The sequence below is a fragment of the Calidris pugnax genome, unplaced genomic scaffold (assembly GCF_001431845.1).
Source record: "Calidris pugnax isolate Ruff unplaced genomic scaffold, ASM143184v1 scaffold27, whole genome shotgun sequence".
Taxonomy (NCBI): domain Eukaryota; kingdom Metazoa; phylum Chordata; class Aves; order Charadriiformes; family Scolopacidae; genus Calidris; species Calidris pugnax.
In genome coordinates this window covers 16,157,543-16,164,708 of record NW_015090893.1, presented here as the reverse complement: position 1 = coordinate 16,164,708, position 7,166 = coordinate 16,157,543, and the positions used below count along the sequence as shown (strand labels likewise).

The following is a 7,166-nucleotide window of genomic DNA, read 5'->3' as shown; positions in this document are numbered from 1 at the left end:
ACACGGCCACGCGTGGCCCCCCCTTCCTGCTCCCTCCGCCATCCTGATTGTTTATATACTTATATATATATTTATATAGAGAGCTAATAACTAATTGCACGTTTAGATCCTTAGGTATGAAATATTTTATATTTTCCTCTTTTTTTAATTGTAATTAATGATTCTTTATCCCCTCTCCCCCCCCACCCGGGCTTCCTCTGCAGGGACGTGTCCCATTGCCCTGGTTCAACTGGGTGAACTGGTGCACTGAGTCAATATTTGCGGGTCCCCGTGGGGGTGGCGCGGTCATAAAAACGCAAATGGCATCTCCCCCCTTCCCTTTTCCCTTTTTCCTGCTGATTTCTGCGACGTTTCCCAATATCGGCGCGATGTGTTGGAGGGCTGAACTCGGGACGTGGCCTTTGAGACCTATTTCTGGGCAAAAAACGCTGCCATCGGTGCTCTCCGGGGACCTGCATCGTACTCGGTCCCCATATTTTTATTAAAAACCACACTGGCCTTTAAGACCTGTTTCTGAGCAAAATGCTGCCATCGGTGCTCTCCGGGGGCCTGCATCGTACTCGGTCTCCCTATTTTTATTAAAAAACACAAAATCTAATTTCAGGTCCCATCCACACCCCTGTGCCCAGCCCGGGTCACTGCAACGTCCCCAAAACTACCAGAGAAATCTCTGCTCCCAGCCCGAGGAATGAGCTTCCTGCTGTCTCCTGGACCCTACCATCCCACAAAAAGCCCACCCCCACGATTTATTTGTCTTTTTGTAAATTAGCCAACTAATTTAATCTCTTGGCAGGTGAAATAATAATTTTCAAGACAGCCGTTACCTTTGGCGATTTATTTTTTTTCTGGAAAAAGAAGAATGTAAGAAATTGATGCCTGCATCTGTGGTTATTGCAGCAACAAATCCAATATTTATATTTTTGCCAGTCCAAAGCTGCGTACGAAGCATAAATTAGTTCGTTTTGGGACGTGTAAAACCCCTCTTTTGGACTGGATATATCCCACTGAACACAAGCAGTGGCAGTGATGCTGTGAGGTTGATTTACACCGTTTGGGGTTGGTTTGTGGTTTTTTTTGTCCCTTATTATTGGTGAAAATGTTGCTCCTGGGCCGTCCTGCCCCGCTCAGGTCACGTTAATTGCGTTAATTCCTGCTCTGCTCGGGCTCACAGCCCCATCTGGTGGCACCTGCGGCGGAGCTGCCAGCGATGGCTGGCAAAGGCAAAAAAAATCCTCCGTTTTTGGGTCCTTTCAGGGCTGGGATGTGTCGGGGAAGCTCTGGAGCAAAACCCTTCAGCCCTTGCTGGAAGGTCTCACCAGGCTGTGCCACCTGCTAATACACAGACTAAAGAAATCTGAATTTTGCTCTGCTGGGGAGAGAAGTTCTTCCTTTAAAGCATTGTGTTGATGAGTTTGAGGCCAATCTGTTAGAATATATTCTCTAAGGAATCACTTGTGCCCTTGGTCTCTGCTTTTAGGAAAAATATCAAGCCTCTTCCAAACAACTTGTAGAACTTCCCTCCATCTCTGGCCTCGTGTGTGGCTCAGATATATTCTCTAAGGAATCACTTGTGCCCTTGATCTCTGCTTTTAGGGAAAATATCAAACCTCTTCCAAACAACTTGTAGAACTTTCCTCCATCTCTGGCCTCGCGTGTGGCTCAGACACCGATTCAGTTATTTAAGTAGAAGGTGTAATTCATTACGTCTCTGCTCCCCGTGACTTCAGGACTCCTTTTGCTTCAAATAAGACTTATTTAAAGCTGCTTTGCAGAACCTGTTGCTTACACCAGTAACGTGGAGCTTCTCATAACTGTGTCCGTATTGTCAATTGGTTTTCTTGCTCGTTAAAAAGCTGTTTGTTGCTTGTAGAACTGTGCAGCACGTGTTATCTTTAAATCTGTTCCTGCTTCCTCAGAAATAGCAGCACAGGAGCTGTGAAGGGCACAGTTGGCTATTTTGCCTCTGCCTTTTAAAATAGGTATTGCTTTTAGCCTTGTAATTGTACGTTTAATGTAAATAATCATTTATATGATGGTATGGAACGTTTGAACATTAGTTCACTTTGTACAGCATCTGGATAATTCAGATGAACGAGGGATGGGTCCTGGTGTCTGTGTTCATTCCCATGAAAGAGCTGGTCACTTTCCACTGGTTTGGTACAAAACCATTTAGCCCAATTTAATTGACCAAACAGAAATGGTGTTTTCTTGCCTGTTTTGAGCCGATCTGCGAAACGATAAAAAGTAAGAAGCTCTACAGTGAATTTTCCACCTCCCCACCTTCTGACAATACCTAACCACAGCTTCTCCATGTAGTTTCCTTGTTGTTGCGTGAAGGGGAACCTCAGCCTCCCCAGTGTCCTGAGTGTGTGTTTTCTCTCCCCAGCAGTCCCCTCAGTCTCGCTGGCTGACGACGGAGGAGAGGAGCCAACTCCTGCTCCATCTCAAAGCTTCGGGCTGGGCTGAGCTGGGCGAAAGAGATGCCATCTACAAAGAGTTCAATTTCAAAAATTTTAATCAGGTAATTAGCGTTAGGAACCGCTTTAAATATAAAGGAAGTGTAACTGCTTTCATTTCCATACCATCCCGATGGGAAAATGTTTATATTCAGAAATTTGGGAGTATCCTCGTGGGGCCCCAAACCCTGCTGGATTTGCCTCGATGAGTTGCTCCCTGATTCTCATCTCGTTAGGTGGAGCAAATTAATTCCGTTTTGTAGTTGTTAAGTAAATTTGTTCTAATATTACAATTTCTGGATTATAGTATTAGGGTCAAGGTCAGGGTCGGTACTATGGGATTAGACAAATAATATTTCTTCCTCATTTATTTTTTTTCCCCATTACTAGCGCTTGTAAATGAATGCTGGGTATATGTGGAGAGTGGGGTTTGGTTTTGGCAGGAAAAATCTTGAAGAAAAATGGGTAACTGTAAGAACAGAAACTTTTGATAAATCAGGTGGGGAAAATATGATGTGTTTCACCTTCTGAGCAGGAAGACAGGGTTCTGGTATGTTCTTGAATGAATCATAGTGGCTGATCTGGCAGAGCCTTCGGCAGGGCAGGCTGCTGGTTAGACCTGGCTGGGTTTTTATTTGGAGTCAGGATCCCGAGCCACGTCTCGGACATGAGTTACAAACTTCCTTTAGAAACACTGACTTGATCTTGAGACTTGCTGTCAGCTCCGTTCCCCTAAAAAAAAATTGCCTTCTGAGGAATCCTGACGTTGCTTAGAGAAAAGTCACGTTCCGAGAGCGTGCGTTTCCCTTCTGGTTTATTTCTGCAGGAGAGGTGAGCAGTTTCTTGGGTGGGAGAGGAAGCCCTGGGTTTTGTTGGAGCGATGGCTCTCCCTGAGCTGGTTCTTCTCCTTGCTCTGAGAGGGACACAGCGAGTTCCGGGTGTTGTTGGTGCACGTAGGGACCAAGATCTTATTTATATGGCAGTGCCTCAACCCAGACCACGATTATTTTGGAGGAAATCACAGTGAACTAGAAAAATAACAATTTGTAAAGCTGGCTCTTTTTTTTTTTTGCCGTTTCAGACAGTAGTTGTCACAGTAAAGAAAGCCCAGGCAGTGGAGAGAAGGTGGGTGAGTTGCCCTCAAGCCCCTCTGAGCTGAGAGAAAGCGAAAGAGAAAAGAACTGCAGAAAAAGCCAGCTCACGAGCAGGAGAGTGCTGGGCTGGGTGGCACATCTGGAGCCTCCTGTACATTTTTTTCCTGGATTTCACTTCAAACCTGGACGCTAATACAGAACAATTCAGATAATTCAGAGGGTAACGCAGGAGGGAAGCCCATGAGAGGGAGCTCACATGAAACCTTGGTGAGATACGCAGGCAGCTCGGGGCTGGAGCAACCAGGAGAGAACAGCACCTTTGATAAAAGAGCTGAGATTTTCAGCCTTTGTGTTTTGAATCTTCATGAAACGACATCTCTGCTGAGGCACGGTCAAAGCCTTTGCTGTTCAGCACAACTGGAAATTACTTCTTTGTCCCCAAAGTTAATAAAAACGTGGTTTTGCACACTGCAATTAAGTAAGTCTGCTTGATCAGGTGGACTTAGGCAGTCAGGCAGCAGATAGGTCAAGAGATTAATCGGTGTGACCCGACAGCAGATACCTAGAGAACCCATTGTTTTGGCAAAAAATTACAAAGTTGGGGTTATTTTTGACTGTGTACATTTATCTTACAAAACAGGTAGATATTCATATGTCTTCCTAATTTAAAGACCGATACCAGTGTAGGAAATGGAATATATTTGAATAGTCTTATTATTAAATCTTGAAGTATAAATTTATATTACTAGTACGTGTCATCTTAAAGAGGGTAATCTTAAAAATAAATGTAATTTGGATTGTTTGGGAGATGTTGGCACAGGCTCTGTCGCCCCTGGTTACCCCTCACGGGTGTCGGGTAAGGCAGAAATGAGAGCAGAGGCTGAGAATTGGCTTCAAAACTGAGCTTTCTGCCCCCAGCAGCTGGGTGGGTGGGATGCTCTGGGCAGCTCTGGCTGGGTCAGGGTTCTATGTGAACATCCGAGGGCAGAAATTTCAGTGAATTTCAGTGAAATTCAGTGAATTTCACCTGCTGATTCCGAGGAACCAGCTCCCTCCTCCCCATTTGTGGTCGTTTGGGGCAGAAGCCGTCCCTGGTATCGTAGTCAAAAGGGCTCAAGGTGCAGCTCCCGAGGGGATGCTCAGAGCTGGTATCACAGAGGGAGTATTTGCCTTTCAATAAGTTGAAGCTGGAAGTAAATTAAAATTATGCATGTATGCTTATTGATGGTTATATTTGTAATAGCTTTTAGTAAATACTGTGTTTATTATGACCTAGGGAGCAAACAACCAAAGCAGACCTGTATACCTGCACTGTACTTTGGGGGAATTTAGTCCTGCAAGGAAAAAAAGTTGAACTTGTAGGTACAACTTCTTTCATTTCACATAATAAATATTCTATTTGCTTTATTTAGAATGTGATTATTTAGTAAAAGCCAAAGGACTGAGAAATGTCATTTCCTCGGTGATCTTCCTGCTGCCCTTTTACAGATGGAGTATAATCAGGTGTGTAAGAAGAGGGAAAAAAAAAAAAGCAAAACCAAGAAAAAAAACCCCAAAAGTAGTTGAGCTGACATGAAAGGTATTTCAGATTTATGTTTTGCAGATGATATTGGTATGATTAATGTATTCATTGCTTTTTTTTATTGCCTCTCGCAGATAATGTTCATGATGCATGGAAAATTCTGTGTCTTTAAAATCTATGCCAGGTTTACAGAGTCTGTGTATGTCAACAGATGTTAAGAATATAAACACAACTTTTATTATAAAGTCGTGCAAATGTGTAGACATGAGCTTGGTTTATGTATATTATTTTCAGCATGAGAATGAAATGAAACTTCTGTGAAACAAGAGTTATTTAGATTCCTGCAGCTTTCAGGCTGAGATTAGCCTGGTTGAAAGCGCTCAGGAAGGGGCTGCCTTTGGGAGGCTGACAAGCTAATGACACTTCGGGCTTAGGGAATTAGTTTCTAACCCAGAACTTGAAAGCGCTGGTGCCGTTTGTTAGGCTGAAGATACATTTTCATGAAAATGGCCTTTGGTGGTACAGTTTTCTGAAACAAGCTGGAAATCAGCCTGGGCTCCCGGCTGAAAGCCCTTTGTTACGTTGCTGTGGGTGCCCACCACGCACCAGTCCTGCTCTACTGGGCTGGGTGGTGGGTGCTGCTCCGTGTTCTTCTTGTCTCTAGCACCAGACAGGCTCCTGGAGGGTGGGTGTTCTGAATCTTGTATAATATATGAACTACACCAATGATGGGGGGAAAAAATGCAAACGCAACTCAACCGTAGAGCAGAGCACCTCGTCTGGAAGAGCTCTGCTGATTGCACCAAGGTGTCCATTCCTCCTTTGGCCTTGCAATGTTATTGCCACTGTTGAGTAGCAAGTGGGCAGTGATGAGTTAAAATCAGAGGCTTTTACCTGCAGGACCCGCGCTGTGGTGTGTTTGCTCAGGTCGCTTTCCCCCGGGGAGCGTGCATTTGGTATTAAAATCAGAGGCTTTTACCTGCAGGACCCACGCTGTGGTGCAAGTCTCTTTCCCCAGGGAGCGTGCATTTGGTGGAAACCTCTGGCCATGACCAAGGTCTTGGAGAGTGGGTGGGGTTGGGCCACTCCATGGCAAGTCTTGAGCCCTGCCGTGCGTCTTGGTGCTGGTGACCCTCACAGCCACATCAGGGAGCTTATTCAGAGCTTCTTTCCCTGAGTTCAGGGAAGAGACAAGCAGCTAATTGGAAACCTCTGGCCATGACCAAGGTCTTGGAGAGTGGGTGGGGTTGGGCCACTCCATGGCAAGTCTTGAGCCCTGCCGTGCATCTCGGTGCTGGTGACCTTCCATAAACCTCACAGCCACGTCAGGGAGCTTATTCAGAGCCTCTTTCCCTGGCTGCAGGGAGGAGACAAGCAGCTGACGAGGCTTTCAGGCCACTGTGTGGCATCAAGAAGGCATGTTCTTGTCCGTTTGTGTCTGAAAGAGAAGGTTTCTCTTCCAGCTGTGGAACAAGCCCTCTGCTTCCAGTCTGCCCAAGCAAAATTCAGAATCAGGATAGAAGGTTAAACACCTCCAGACCACGCTGGTAACTTCTCCCAATTATTGTTCTGTGAACCCAGGAAAGAAACTGCAGAAACTTCGGGACTAACGTCAAAAGTTGGTCATCGAGGGAGGGGGGGGAAGGGTTGCTGAGGACCTTGATGTCCTGCCCTGTGTCTCAGGAAGTTCCCAGGATTTTCTCAGCGTTTCAGGTCGGCACAGCTCGGGAGGGGTGATCCTGTGAAGGGGATAGACCTGGCTTCAAAACCTGAATTTCCCCAGGTTCATCTGGAGCCCAGTCCTGTCTGGGTGAGGCTCCGAGTGCTCGGTTTGGGTCCCTTCTCCAGCTGCTCATTTTCACCAAATCTGCAGGAACATCTTAACTCCGAGACTTCCATGTCTCTTGTCAAAGTTGGTTGGATTTGACCAGAGGGTTTAAGGGGCAACTGCCTGTGTGATTGCATTTCCTTCGGTAATCACGCCCAGGCAGAAAATGCAGTTAGGAAATTACAAAGGTGGGCATGTTTGCTGATGGTCAGGTTCAGCATTTACAGCTGCTTTCTTTTATAGGGTAAGTTTTTAATTAAGGTTGG

At 45.6% G+C, this 7,166-nt stretch overlaps 1 long non-coding RNA gene across 1 annotated transcript; it reads left to right on the top strand.

The window, feature by feature from the left end:
• The first annotated feature begins 2,198 nt into the window (after positions 1–2,198).
• On the top strand, positions 2,199–4,957 carry LOC106891371. Its single transcript, XR_001412677.1, has 2 exons — positions 2,199–2,521; positions 3,538–4,957. It is a non-coding gene; the product is annotated as an uncharacterized LOC106891371 (long non-coding RNA).
• The last annotated feature ends 2,209 nt before the right edge of the window (positions 4,958–7,166 follow it).